Source organism: Cetorhinus maximus, chromosome 23, assembly GCF_964194155.1.
Source record: "Cetorhinus maximus chromosome 23, sCetMax3.hap1.1, whole genome shotgun sequence".
Taxonomy (NCBI): domain Eukaryota; kingdom Metazoa; phylum Chordata; class Chondrichthyes; order Lamniformes; family Cetorhinidae; genus Cetorhinus; species Cetorhinus maximus.
The window spans coordinates 11,040,298-11,055,257 of NC_135901.1; the positions used below are offsets into that span (position 1 = coordinate 11,040,298).

Consider the following 14,960-nt stretch of genomic DNA (forward strand, 5'->3'; position numbering starts at 1 on the left):
AGCAGGAGATTTTAAATTTGGAAACAGTGAAATTGTTTCAGAGGTGAGTATTATTGAGCATTCATCTACCATTTAGATCTCTTAGTGCTGTGTTCTGATTCCATAGCTTTGGGGCTGGTGTGGATCCTTTACTGTGGATCTGAATTGCTGTTTCACCCCTGCCCTCGCCAATCACCTCTCTGTCACTCTGCCATTGTCTAACTTCCCCTGCCTCTAATAATGGGTATATTTTAACCATATTTGGTATTTTACTGTTATTTCTGCCAACCGTGTCTACATGAGGTTTTCACTGCTGCCCAACTCTTGTCTATACACCGCTGATCTACCAGCTTTATCTTCCCTTGGTCAGGAATTGTCTTTCCTGTATTTCTCTCCCACTTCTGAGCTTATATTAACTGTCAAATTCTGCTTCATTTGTATTCACTGTAATTCATTCTTTACACCCTGAAACATTGACTGCTTTCCCCTCTCCACAGTTACTGCCTGATCTGCTGAATATTTTGAGCATTTGTTCTTGATATTTCATATTTCTAGTAGCTGCAGTATTTTGTTATTATGTTATTTCAGACATCGCTCACAGAACTGAGTCTAGAAATGCAGACGGACCGATTAAGAGCTGGTTTCTATCTCTCAGGGTGTGTGTTGGTTGCAGCAGTTGGTCTCTAGCCTCCAGTGTTGGTCCTTTTTCATCAAGTCATAGAATCATTGAATGATGACAATACAGATGGAGGCTATTTAACCTGTCATGCCCATGCAAGAGCAAATCAACTAGTCGCAGTCTGCTGCATTTTCCTCATAGCTGAGGAATTTTTTTTCTCTTCATGGCCTTATCCAATTGAAAGCCTTTGTTGCATCAGTTTGAGCTGGAGTGGAGATGGAGGAGAAGCTGCTGGGTTTAACCCCAAGGACTTTGGAACCCAGTCGGACCCAGCAATTTCCATTGTGAAATTGTCGAGAGAGGTAGATTCCAGGAGAGATCAGGTTGCTAAACAGACACTGTCCATACAATGTAAAGGGATATTGTTTTAGGAGCAAATATTTATGTAGATGCTTTTAATCTATTTTACAAAAACATATTTAAAAATTTATTCTTGGGATTTGGGTGTCATTAACAAGACCTGTAGCATATATTGCCAAACCCCAGTTACCTGTGGGGAAGATGATGTTTGACCTTCTTGAACCGCTGCAGTCTGTGTGGTGAAGATGCTCCCACAATGATGCTAGGTAAGAAGTTACAGATTATTCACCCAGCAATGGTGAAGGAATGGTGATATATGTCCAAATCAGCAACAATAATTTGTATTTATATAGCACCTTTAATGTATTAAATGTTCCAAGGCATTTCACGGAAATGTTATGAAGCAACATTTGACACCAAGCCTCACAAGGAGATATGAGGGCAGGTGAACAAAAGCTTGGTCAGAGAGGTAGGTTTTAAGGATTATCCTAACATAGGAAAGCGAAGTAGTGAGCAGGAGAGATTTAATATCCAGAAGGAACTGCAAGAACAGCCACTGATGGTAGAATGATCCATATTGACCGGAATTAGAAGAGAGCAGATATCTTGGAGGGTTGTGTGTTTGGAGGAGATTACAGAGATAGGGAGGGGCATGACCAGGGAGGATAACAAGGATGAGAATTTTCAAATTTAGCTGCTTCTTAAATGGGAGCCTTTGTAGGTCAGTGAGCACAGGGAGGATGGGCGTCTTGGTGTGATTAGGCACACGGGCAGCAGAGTCTGGAACAACCTCAATAACACTGGGAAGTTGAATGTGAGAGGCCGGCAACAGTGCAGTAAGTCCAGAAATAACAGAAATAGGGATGATCACAGCCACAGAAGGATTTGAAAACAAGGACGACAGTTTTAAAATTTCAGTGCTTCTTAAGCAGGAGCCTTTATAGGTCAGTGAGCACAGGGTGGTGGGTGAAAAAAACTTACTGCAAGTAAACACACGGGCAGCAGAGTGTTGTATCACCTCAAGATTACAAAGAGGGTGAATGTGGGGGGCCAGCCTGGGGTGTGTTAGGATTGTTAAGTCTTGAGGAAATAAAACAATGGATGAGTGTTTCAGAAGCAAATGATCTGAGACGAGGGTGGAGTCGGGCAATGTTACTGAGGTGGAAATTGGTGGTCTTGATGATGATGTGGATATGTGGTCAGAAGCTCATCTCAGGGTCAAACACTACACCAAAGTTGTGAACAGTCTGGTTCTGCCTCAGACAGTTGCCGGGGAGAGGGATGGAGTTGGTGGTTAGGGAGTGGAGTTTGTAGCAGGGACTGAGGACAATGGCTTTGGTCTTCCCGATATTTAAATGGGAGGAAATTTCTGCTAATTCGATCAGGGTGATGTGTGACTTGGAGGGGATCTTGAAGTTGATGGTGTTCACATACACCTGCCACCCTGGTCTTTCTGGTTGATGCAGGTTGAGGTTTTTGGAATTTTTGTCAAAGTTCTGGCCAAGTTGTAGACATATAAAATCCCTCTCCTTCAGCCCCTGCCTCTCTTGCCCCTCTCACGCTCTGTCCTCCTGTGGACACTAGAGTCTTGTGAGACCCAGACCGGGTGGCAGGTTCACTTCCCTGAAGGACATTAGTGAATCAGTTGGTTTTTTACGACATTCCAGTAGTTTTCATGGCCACTTTTCCCTGGTGTCAGCCGCACAAATTACCGGATTCATTCAGCTCAATTTCACAATCTGCCTTTGTGTTTTACTGGTTTCACTCTCACTCCCTTTTTATCTGTTTTAAATCAATTTCACAGGATATTAGAAGTGGAGGATTTGCAGTTGGGAAACTCAAACCAAACATCACATCAGGATCTGACGGAGTCGTCCAATTTATTGTAACCCGAATATCATCGGATTTTAAACATGGAAGGAAAAAGTACCATCCACAATAGAGAGAAACCATGGAAATGTGAGGACTGTGGGAAGGGATTCAGTTACCAGTCTAAGCTGGAAACTCATCGACGCGCTCACACTGGGGAGCGGCCGTTCACCTGCTCTGAATGTGGGAAGGGATTCACTCAGTCGTCCACGCTGCTGACACACCAGCGAGTTCACACTGGGGAGAGGCCGTTCACCTGCTCCAAGTGTGGGAAGGGATTCATTAATTTAACCAACTTGCTGACACACCATCGAGTTCACACTGGGGAGAGGTTGTTCAGCTGCTCTGAATGTGAGAAGCGATTCACTCGGTCAGCTGACCTGCTGACACACCAGCGAGTTCACACTGCGGAGAGGCCATTCACCTGTTCTGAATGTGGGAAGGGATTCACTCTGTCATCTGACCTGCTGACACACCAACGAATTCACACCGGGGAGAGGCCATTCACCTGCTGCATGTGTGGGAAGGGATTCACAAGATCATCCCATCTACTGAGACACCAGCAAGTTCACACTGATGAGAGACCTTTTAAATGCTCGGACTGTGACAAGTGCTATAAAAGTTCTGAGGACCTGATGTCCCATCGACGTGCTCACACTGATGAGAGACCATTCAGGTGTTCTCACTGTGGGACTGGGTTCAGGCGATCATCTGACCTCATTGCACACCAGCGCATTCATACTGGGGAGAGGCCTTTCATCTGCTCAAAGTGTGGGAAGGGATTCACTCAGTCATCCAACCTGCTGAGACACCAGCAAGTTCATAATGGGAAGAGACCATTCACCTTGTCCTTGTGTGGAAAGGGATTCACTCAGACAGCCACCTTTCTAACATCCCATCGAGTTCTCACTGAGTGACAGAAGGGATTCACTCAGCCATCCTATTCGCTGAAACAACAGCAAGTTCACAGTGTGGAGGGACATTTAAATGCCCATATCATGGGAAATCCTACAAAGGTTCCCGCAAGTGATATCCAATCAAAATGTTCACATCGCCAGGAACTGTTCAGGTGCTCTCACTTTAGAACTGGGTTTAGGATTTCATCTCAACTCACTGTACACCATAAACTAGTGAGTTCATAGTGGGGAAAGGCCGTTCACCTGCTGTGGGAAAGGATTTTCTCACTTATCCCACCTGCTAGTCACTAGTGACTTCACAAGTAACTACAGAAATTGAATTTTGCTGTTAATCACATCCAGGACTGAACCATGTTCATTGAGATCTGTTGGTGCTGATGTTCATCAACACCAGCCCTGTTATGGGTGTTAATATTGAGGATAAATGTCAAATAAATCAGCACTACATTACATAGAGTATCAATTATTTTTAATATCTCTAACTCACGTTAGTTCCTTTTGAAGGTTTGTCCCTCTCCCCTGTCTCCTCCATCCTCAGCACCAACAACAAGTATGAGGAGCTCATTGAGCTTCTTTGTCACTAAGATTGAGACAGTCTGATCAATTGCCTCTGCTGCTTCTCTCCCTCCCACTATCCCACTGGGCCATACTGCCTCTAAAGTTCTCCCTTTTCCGAGTCCTGAACCTTCATATTTCTCTAGTTTCCCTCCCATTTCCTCTCATGCCCCCCCAGGGATCATCTTGTCCATGAGACCTATTTCTGCTCCATCAACCCTATTCCCTCAAAATTCCTGACCACCCAACTTCCCCATGTATACTGACTTTCTTAATGGTTCTCTCTTTAAATACTGCCCCTCTTTCCTTCATATCTGCCATCATCACCCCCTCCTCAATATAAACAATCCTTCACCTCAGCCGTTGTAAACTACTGCCCCTTCGCACCACCCTTTCCTCTTCAAGGTCTTTCTTACCTCCCAAATCCATGCCCCTCTTTCCTACAACTCAATCTTTGAATCCCTCCAATAAGATTTCTGTCTCTGCCATAGTATCCAAACAACCCTAATTAAAGTCACAAATTACATCTTATTTGAGTGTGACAAAGGTAAACTACCCATCATTGTCCTTCCTGGCCTGCCTGCAGTCTCTAACATCATTGATCAAACCATCCTCCTGCAATGTCTCAGCACTGTTATTCAGCTGGAAGGGACTGCACACTCCTGATTCCTTTCTTATCTATCTAATTGTCATCAGAGGGTAACCTGTAGAAACTGTGATTGTTTGAGTTATATTTTTACACACTCGCTCACTTAGTAAGTGATCAGGTGTTAATGAACTTTGACAAAATGTTCTGTTATCACGCTCATAATGACCGCATCTTGCAAACCAAGTCTTTCTAATTACACCAGCCCTTTTGGATAAAATCCAAAGAGAAGAGTAAAAATTTACAGTCCACCGAGCAAGCTCTTAGTGGTAAAACAAAATCTGATACTTCCCATTAAAATGCAAAGCATTATTGACCAGCTGTGGATTGCTCTGTTTCAAATTTATTGAAACAGACGCATTGCCAAGATTGGCTAACAGATCCATTGCTGGATGATGCGGATTGGGAGATGGATTTTGGCCTTTCTTATTTTGCAATCCTTATGTGATCAGAATCTCCTCCTCACTTCCCCAGATGCAGAGAAAGAAAAACTAAGACTGGGCCTCCAATGGTGGCCGGGTCACCCACAATCCCGTGCGTCTCAGAAACCGCTCTATCTGCCGCGGGTTGGCGGGCAGTTACGCGCATGCTCGAAGGGTCCTGGCCTCTTTGAGGTTGTTCCCGGAGAGAAGCCGGAAGCGGCGGATAGTGAGAGTGGAGAATGTTCATTGTTTAATATTCGGCTCTGGGGCCGCACTTGGGATTTGTAAACCCCGCCCCCCGGGGTTTATTAACCCGCTCCCGACAGTGACCTCTCACCTGACAGCTCACAATGCCCGGCTGATTGAAGGCAGCTCCGGACCAATAGGAGAGGAGGCAGGATTGGAGGACCAAATAAGGAGCGGCTGATCCTCTAACCAATCGGAGAGAACGAGGGGGCGGGCCTGAGCCTGGACCTCCCTGATTGGCTGAAATTCCGCATCATTTTGAAAACTGATTTGTCTAAAATTCCAGTGCCCGGTGTAAAACATTAAAGATGATTTGTTGTTCTGAGCTGCATTATTTGGTAGAATTAGAGTGAAGGAGTGGGATTGATCCACAGCCTGAGTCACCAGTTTGAGGACAAGAGGAGAGAGAATCTGGAGAGGAGAAAAGAATAAGTTGGAGACTGGACACTGAATCTGGAACAATGAGCAGAGAGGGAGAGGAGTGTGTGGGACAGAGATTTATAGAATTGTGGGAATGAAAGGGGGGGGTGGAATGTTCCATAGAAACTAGAATTGTCTGTTCTGAATTTCTATACTGTATTTACAGTGATAACTTCTGTAAACTCCATTTACATGGGGTTAGAAGGGGAGGATTTGCAGGCAGGAATCTCAACAAGATCTTATGCAATCACTTCATTCATATATGGTCAGCTTCCAATTAGGAAACGAAAAATAATTAGATAAAAGCAAAATACTGCAGTTGCTGGAAATCTGAAACAAAAACAAAAATAGATGGAAAAACTCAGCAGGTCTGACAGAATCTGTGGAGAGGAATACAGTTAACGTTTTGAGTCTGTTTGACTTTTCTGATGAAGAGTCATACGGACTTGAAACGTTAACTGTATTCCTCTCCGTAGATGGTGTCAGACCTGCTGAGTTTTCCAGCTATTTTTGTTTTTGAAGGAGAAATAATTGTTTGTTTTGCCTGTGCATTTAAATTATCATTGAAATTGGAAAAGTACTGAGACACACGTATCAAAGTGAGAGTCTTTCAGTGAACTGTGTGTGGAAAGAGCTTTAACCAGTTTCACAGCCTGATAAAACCACAACAATCAAAGTGTGGAGAAACCACACATAAGTTGTGTGTGGACAAGGCTTCAATCGATCATCCAACCTGGAGAGACACCAAGAAACTTGCACCATGGAGAAATCAGGTATGATAGATCAGAAAGAAACAACAGAAAGTTGCAAGTCAGGGCTAGGACAATGGAAAACTTCAGGGACAGCTGGGCCAGGTGGGCTAGTGGAAGGGAGGGAAGCAGCAGAGGCAGCTGATCGGATTGTCTCAATCTTAGTGACAAAGAAGCTCCATGAACTCCTCACATTTGTTGTTGGAGGGGAGGATGAAGGAGACAGGGGAGAGTTAAAACCCGTCAAAAGGATCTAACTTGTGTTAGAGATATTAAAAAGAGACTCAATACACTGTGTACTTAACGCAACATGATTTATTTGACTTATATCAGCAAGTTAATTGCCATAATAAAAACTGGAAATGCTGCAAATGGTCAGCAGGTCTGACAGCGTCTGTGGAGAGAGAAACAGACTTAACATTTCAAGTTCACATGACTCTTTAGAGCTAAAGAGAAGTTGAAATGTGATGGAATTTATACTGTTTAAGGGGGCTGGAGCAAGTAAAGCAGGATAGGTCAGCAACAGGTGGAGGCTAAGGAGAGATAGACAAATATGTCATGGACAAAAGACAAAGGGAGTGTTAATTGCAGTGGTGAAGACTAAAGAATGTGCTGATAGTGGCACAAAGGTAAGAAGGCAGAATGTGTGAAGAGCAGAACAAGGGTCAGCATTCTGTGAAAGAACAACATAGAAACAAGCGACATATGGCCTGTTGGGGGGAGGGGGAGACGCCATAACTGGGCTGGAGTTTATTAACATCAGCAGAAACAGACCCCAATGAACAAAGTTTATTGTCACATAGTCTTGTATGTGGTTAACATCAAAATTCAATCACTGTTGTTACTCATGAACTCGTTGGTGTTTCAGCAGGTCAGGTGACTGAGTGAATCCCTTCCCACACTTGGAGCAGATGAAAGGTCTCCCTCCAGTGTGCACTTGATGGTGTGACAGCAGGCTGGATGACTGAGTGAATCCCTTCCCACAGTCAGAGCAGGTGAACGGCCTCTCTGCAGTGTGAAGTCGCTGGTGTATCAGCAGGACGGATGAGCGAGTGAATCCCTTCCCACAACCCATGCAGGTAAACGGTCTCTCCCCAGTGTGAATTCACCGGTGCGTCAGCAGGCTGGATGACTGAGTAAATCCCTTCCCACACTCAAAGCAGGTGAATGGCCTCTCCCCAGTGTGAGTACGTCGGTGTGTCAGCAGGTGGGATTTAACTGAGAATCCCTTCCCACACTCAGAGCTGGTAAACGGCCTCTCCCCAGTGTGAACCCGCTGGTGCGTCAGCAAGTCAGATGACCGAGTAAATCCCTTCCCACACTCTGAGCAGGTGAATGGTCTCTCCCCAGTGTGAACCCGCTGGTGTGTCAGCAGGTTGGATGACTGAGTAAATCCCTTCCCACACTGGGAGCAGGTGAACGGCCTCTGCCCAGTGTGAATGCGTCGATGAATTTCCAGCAAAGACGGGGTTATGAATCCCTTTCCACAGTCCCCACATTTCCACTGTCTCTCCCCACTGTGAACGGTGTTTTTTCCTTCCATTTCAAAATCTGATAATATTCAGGTTACGATAAATTGGGTGACTCTGTCAGATCCTGATTTGATGTTTGATTTGAGTTTCCTGACTGAAAATCCTTCCCTTCTAATGCCCTGTGAAATGGATTTAAAATAGAAAAAAAGTGTGAGGGAGAACCCAGATAAACAGGTTGTGAAATTGAGCTGAATGAATCTGGCAATTTGTGGCACTAGCAAAAAGTGGCCATAAAAGCTGCTGGATTGTAATAAAAACCGAACTGGATCAGTAATGCCCTTCAGGAGGGAACCTGCCATGCCTGATCTGGGCCCACACAAGACTCTGGTCTCCATAAGAGGAGGCTGATAGAAAGAGAGAGAGAGAGAAGCACAGAATTGTTACAGTGCAGAAGGATTCCATTTGGCCCATCATGTCTGCACTGGCTCTCCGAATGAGCATTTCATCTAGTGCCTTTCTCCTACCTTCTCCCGTAACCCTGCAGATAGTTTATTTTCAAATAATCATCTAATTCCTTCTTGGATACTTTTATGGATACTCCAACACAATCTCAGGCAGTGCATTCCAGACCCTAACCACTTGCTGTGTGAAAAAGTTTTTTCTCATATAATTTTTGCTTCTTTTACCAATCAGCTTAAATCTGTGTCCTCTGGTTCTCGATCCTTCTGCCAACGGGAACAGTTGCTCTCTGTCTATTCATGCTTTTCAATACGTCTATCAAATCTCCTCTCAGCCTTCTTTTCTCCAAGGAGAACCATCCCAACTTCTCCAATCTATCTTCATAACCGAAATCTCTCATCCCTGGATCCATTCTTGTAAACCTCCTCTGCACTCCCTCCAGTGCCTTCACATCCTTCCTGAAATGCAGTGCCCAGAATACTCCAGCTGAGGTCTAACCAGTGTAGTACACAAGCTCAGCATAACCTCCTTGCTCAAGTATTCTGTGCCCCTATTAATAAAGTCCAAGATACCATATGTGCTATTAACTAATCTCTTAAACCGTCCTGCCACCTCTAATGATTTATGCACATAGACACCCAGGTCCCTTATGCTTCTGCACCCCCTTTGGTGTTGTACCCTTTATTTTATATTGTCTCTCCAAGATTTTCCAAACGAAATGCATCACCTCAGACTTCGCTGCATTAAATTTCATCTGCCATTATTCAGCCCTTTCCATTAACTTGTCTATGTCGTTTTGAAGTTCTATGCCATCCTCCTCACAGTTTACAATGCTTCCAAGTTTTGTATCGTATGCAAATTCATAATATTGCTGACTATACACCAAGGTTTAAATCATTTATCTGTCAGGAAAAACAAGGGTTCCAATACCGACCCCTCGGAAACTCCACTACAAATCTTCCTCCAGCCCGGAAAACATCCATTAACCATTACTCTTTATTTCCTGTCATTCCGCCAATTCTGTATCCATGTTGTTGCTGTCCGTTTTATTCCATGAGTTATAACTTTTCTCACAAGTCTGTTGTGTGACACTGTATCAAATGCCTGGAGAGAGGTGGAGAAGCAGCAGGCTAAGTTGTTTCTAAGAGGCGGGACTGGAGGACTGATGAAGTCATCTAGTTCTCCCACCAATCAGAGTGCCTGTTAAGGGCGGGGTTTGCAGAACTAAGTGGGCGGGGCTGAGCGGTGAACCCCCTCTGGCTGCCTGGCCCAGTATTGCCCCTTATAAATATGGCGGCTGCACATTGCCCCCTATGAAGATGGCGACCGTGAACCCGGGGCCACCAACCGGAAATGCCGCCCCGAAGTGTGGCCAACGCATGACAAGTAGGTTCCTTTTCTGGTACTTGAGGCCTCCACTGGGTGTTTATCAAGCCTTTCCACCCATTCCGCCGCCTCCATTATCCTCCTACAATCGACTGTTACTCACCTGTTGCAGAGTCGAGATGACTCCCTCCCGGCGCCTTCAGCACCCACAATACGCATGCTCTAGCCACAACCCGGTAATGCGCCTGCGCAATGGCCTCCTGCAGTGAGTATAGGGCATATTCTCTTTCGACGCGAATGCTGGGTAAGAACCCCGCCATTTAAAGGCGATATTGTTGAAATGAAAATTCCGTTTAGTGATCCAATTACGACTGGGGCCATAGGGCCAAGATATAAAATTATTAAAACAATTAGTATAGAATACTAAACTTAAAAGAAGTGGCTGCAGAGAGTCGATCCATCATTTATAATCCTCCAAAATTCCTCAAATTCTGGAAAGGTCCTAATGGTTTGGAAACTAGCTAATGTAATATCGTTATTCAAGAAAATATGGAGACAGAAGCAGGAATTTTCAGGGCCATTAGCCTAACATGCGTCATAGGGAAATTGCTAGAATCCATCATTAAGGAGTTTATAGCACGATACTTAGAAAATCATAACGTGATCAGGCAGAGTCAATATGGCTTTGTGACGGGAAATCATACTTAACTAATTTATTAGAGTTTTTTGAGGGAGTAACAAGCAACGTGGAAAAAAGGGGAGCCTGTAGATGCGGTGTACTTGGATTTCCAAAAGCCATTTAATAAGGTGCCACATCAAAGCTTCCTACACAAGATTAGAGAACATGGTGTAGAAGATAAAATATTAGCATTGGCGAAGGCTGGTTAGCTAACAGGAAGCAGAGAGTAGGGATAAATGGCTCTCTTTCAGGATGGCAAGATGTGACTACTGGAGTGCCACAGGGTTCAGTGCTGGGGCCTCAACTTTTATAATCTGCATCAATAATTTGGATAAAGGGACTGAATTTATGGTTTCTATATTTGCCAATGACACCAAGATAGGTAGATCTTAAAAGAAGTGGCAGCACAGATTGCAGATACATTGGTTATAGTCTTCCAAATTTCCTTAGATTCTGGAAAGGTTCCCACGGATTGGAAAATAGCAAAAGCAACATTGTTATTCAAGAAAGGAAGGAGGCAGAAAGCAGGAAACGAATGGCCAGTTAGCATAACATCTATCATAGGGAAAATGATAGAATCCATTATTGAGGAGGTTAAAGCAGGATACTTAGATAATCAAGATTTGATCAGGTAGAACCAACATGGCTTTGTGAAAGGGAAATTGTGTTTAACTAATCTGTTAGAGTTTTTGATGAAGTAACATTCAAGGTGGATACAGGGAAACCAACAGATATGGTGTACTTGGATTTGCAGAAGGCATTTGATAAGGTGCCACATAAAAGGTTGTTGCACAATATAAAGGCACATGGTGTAGGAGGTAACATATTAGCATAGATAAATGATTGGTTAGCTAACAGTAAGCAGAAAGCAGGGATAAATATGTCTTTTTTGGATTGGCAAGCTGTAACTAGCGGAGTGCCACAGGGATCATTGCTGGGTCCTCAACAATTTACAATCTACATCAATGATTTGGATGAAGGGTCCGAATGTATGGTAGCTAAATTTGCTGATGACATGAATAGAGATAGGAAAAGAAGTTGTCAAGAGGAAGTCGAGAGTCTGCAAAGTTATATGGACAGGTTAAGTGCGTGGGCAAAAATTTGACAGATGGAGGATAACGTGGGAAAATGTGAACTTGTCCACTCTGGCAGGAAGAATAGAAAAACAGTCTTCAATACAAGTGGAGAGCAGAACTCAGTAGTACAGAGGGCTCTGGTCCTCGAACCCATTCTGCCATTTAATAAGATCATGGCTGATCTGATTTTGGCCTCAACTTCACGTTCCAGCTACCCCCGATAACCTTTGGCTCCCTTGTTAGTCAAGATTAGCCAAGTTCCTCAGGGTAGTGTCCTAGGCCCAATCATCTTCAGCTGCTTCATCAATGACAGACCTTCCATCATAAGGTCAGAAGTGTGGATGTTCGCTGATGATTGTACACTGTTCAGAACCATTTGTGACTCCTCAAATACTGAAATATCCATGTCCAAATGCAGCAAGACCTGCACAATATCCAGGCATGGGCTGACAAGAGGCAAGTAACACTTACACCACACATCTGCCAGGCAATGACCATCTCCAACAAGAAAGAATCTAACCTCTACATTCAAGGGCATTACCATCAGTGAATCCCCCACTGTCAACATCCTGGGGATTACCATTGACCACATCATTGAAGATATAAATACTGTGGTCACAAGAGCAGGTCAGAGGCTTGGAATCGTGTGGCAAGTAACTCAACTCCTGACTTCCCAAAGTCTGCCCACCACCGACAAGACACAAGTCTGGAGTGTAATGAAATACTCCCCACTTGCCTGGATGAGTGCACCTCCAACAACACTCAAGAAGCTCGAAACCATCCAGGACAAAGCAGCCCGCTTGATTGGCACCCCATCCACATACATTGACTCCCTCCATCACCTAAGTACAGTGGCAGCAGTGTGTACCATCTACAAGATTCACTGCAGAAACTTACCAAGGGCTCCTTAGGCAGCACCTTCCATACCCTATAAGTGATCTAGAAGGACAAGGGCAGCAGATAGATGGGAACACCACCACCTGGAAGTTCCCCTCCAAACCACTCACTATCCTGACTTAGAAATATATCGCCTTTATTTCACTGTTGCTGGGTCAAAATCCTGTAACTCCCTCCCTAACAGCACTGTGGGTATACCTACGCCACATGGACTGCAGTAGTTCAAGAAGGCAACTCACCACCACCTTCTCAAGGGCAATTAGGGATGGGCAACAAATGCTGGTCTAGCCAGTATCACCCACATCTCATGAATGAATAAGAAAAAATCTACTACTGCCTTTAAAATATTCATTGACTCTGCCTCCACTGTTCTCTGGGGAAGAGAGTTCCAAAGATTCACAACCGGCCGAGAGAAAAAAATTCTTCTCATCTCCATCTTCAATGGGAGACCCCTTATTTTAAAATGTGCCCCCCTCGTTCTAGTTTCTCCCACGAGGGGAAAGATCCTTTCAGCATCTACCCTGTCAAGTCCTCTCAGGATCTTATATGTTTCAGGAAGATCACCTCTCCATTTTCTAAATGCCAATGGATACAGGCCCAGCCTGTCCAACCTTTCTTCATAAGATAACCCCCTTCATCCCAGGAATCAACCAAGTTTACCTTCTCTGAACCGCTTCTAATGCAATTATATCCTTTCTTAAATAAGGAGACCAATACTGTACACAGTACTCCATATGTGGTCTCACCAATGGCCTGTAGAACTGTAGTGAAACATCCCTACTTTTATATTCCATTCCCCTTGTAATAGGCAACAACATTCCATTTGCCTTCCTAATCGCTTGCTCTACCTGCAGACTAACCTTTTCTGATTCATTTACCAGGGCTCTGTCTCTCTGCCTCAGAGCTCTGCGGCCTCTCTCCATTTAAATAATATTCTGCTTTTCCATTCTTCCCGCCAAAGTGGCAAGTTCACTTTTCCTACATTATACTCCGTTTGCTTGTCCACTCTCTCTAAATAGAAGAGGTTCTATACAAATAGTATATTTTTATCCTGATATATAAATATACTTACATATAAATAGTTGAGTTACATAAATATGTGAGGCTCCAGAACTGATGCCTGAGGCACTCCACTCATCACAGCTTGTCAACCTGAAACAGACCCACTTATTGCTACACTCTGCTTCCAGTTAGCTAACCAATCCGCTATCCATGCTAATATGTTGCTCCCTACACCATGAGTTCTTATTTTGTGTCGTAACCTTAGTGGCATGTCACCTAATAATTCTCTGGGTATTGGTGGATGGAGTTGCAGAGGGCAATTGAAGCAGGACGTGAGGAGAGGAAACCATATAAAAGTTCACTCATGATCTTTAGGGAAGGAAATCTGCCATCCTTACCTGGCCTGGCCTACACGAGACATCAGACCACAGCAATGTGGTTGACTCTTAACTACCTTCAAATGGCAATTAAGGATGGGCAACAAATGTTGGCATTGCCTGCAATATCCATCCCAGGAAATATATTTTAAAAAGGAGTGACAAATGGATATTCTTCAGACTATCCAGTTCTCTCCCAGGGTTGGTGTTTTGACCATTGCTCTTCTCAATATAAAGGAATGATCGGGTTTCGCTTTATGGGTTTAAAATCAAAATCTCCAGATGATTTTACAATAGGAAATGGGCAGAACAGTGAAGAGGAATATAAGTGACTCACTGTGAATACACAGGTTAGTAACTGGTGCAGGTAACATGTCAGACTATATTTAACACACAAAATATGAGGTGATATATTTCCTGAATTAAAAAGCTAAAATATTCACTAAATGCTTATGGTTTAGAAGGACTGGAGAAATAGAACAGTAAAGACAGGGAAGATTCTAGTTTACATTTTCTTATTAATAAACACACTGAGGAGGTTTCATGTCAGCAACTTTAATACCTTCTTAAGAAATACAGAAATAAAGCAATGAGCAAATTCACGTTCTCTACTCTATCTTATATTGTTCCATCAAACTGAGTAAACATCCAAGTCCCAAGTGTCACAGAGAGTCATAGAGGTTTACAGCACAGAAGAAGGCCCTTCGGCCCATCACATCTGCGCCAGTCAAGCAAGTATCGAACTATTCTATTCCCATTTTCCAGCACTAGGCCCATAGCCTTGTACGTATGGCATCGCAAGTGCACATCTAAATACTTTTAAATGTTATGAGGGTTTCTTCCTCTACCACCCTTTCAGGTGGTGAGTTCCAGATTCCCACCACGCTTTG

At 43.9% G+C, this 14,960-nt stretch overlaps 1 protein-coding gene and 2 pseudogenes across 1 annotated transcript in view; 2 read left to right on the forward strand and 1 right to left on the reverse strand.

Moving 5' to 3' along the window:
• LOC144697801 (uncharacterized) overlaps positions 1-4,433 on the forward strand; it is an 8,473-nt pseudogene extending 4,040 nt beyond the window's left edge.
• LOC144698217 (uncharacterized) overlaps positions 1-14,960 on the forward strand; it is a 141,715-nt gene that overhangs the window by 102,482 nt on the left and 24,273 nt on the right. The gene's annotated exons all lie outside the window — the stretch shown is intronic.
• Positions 7,601-8,421, reverse strand: LOC144698203 (uncharacterized; annotated as a pseudogene).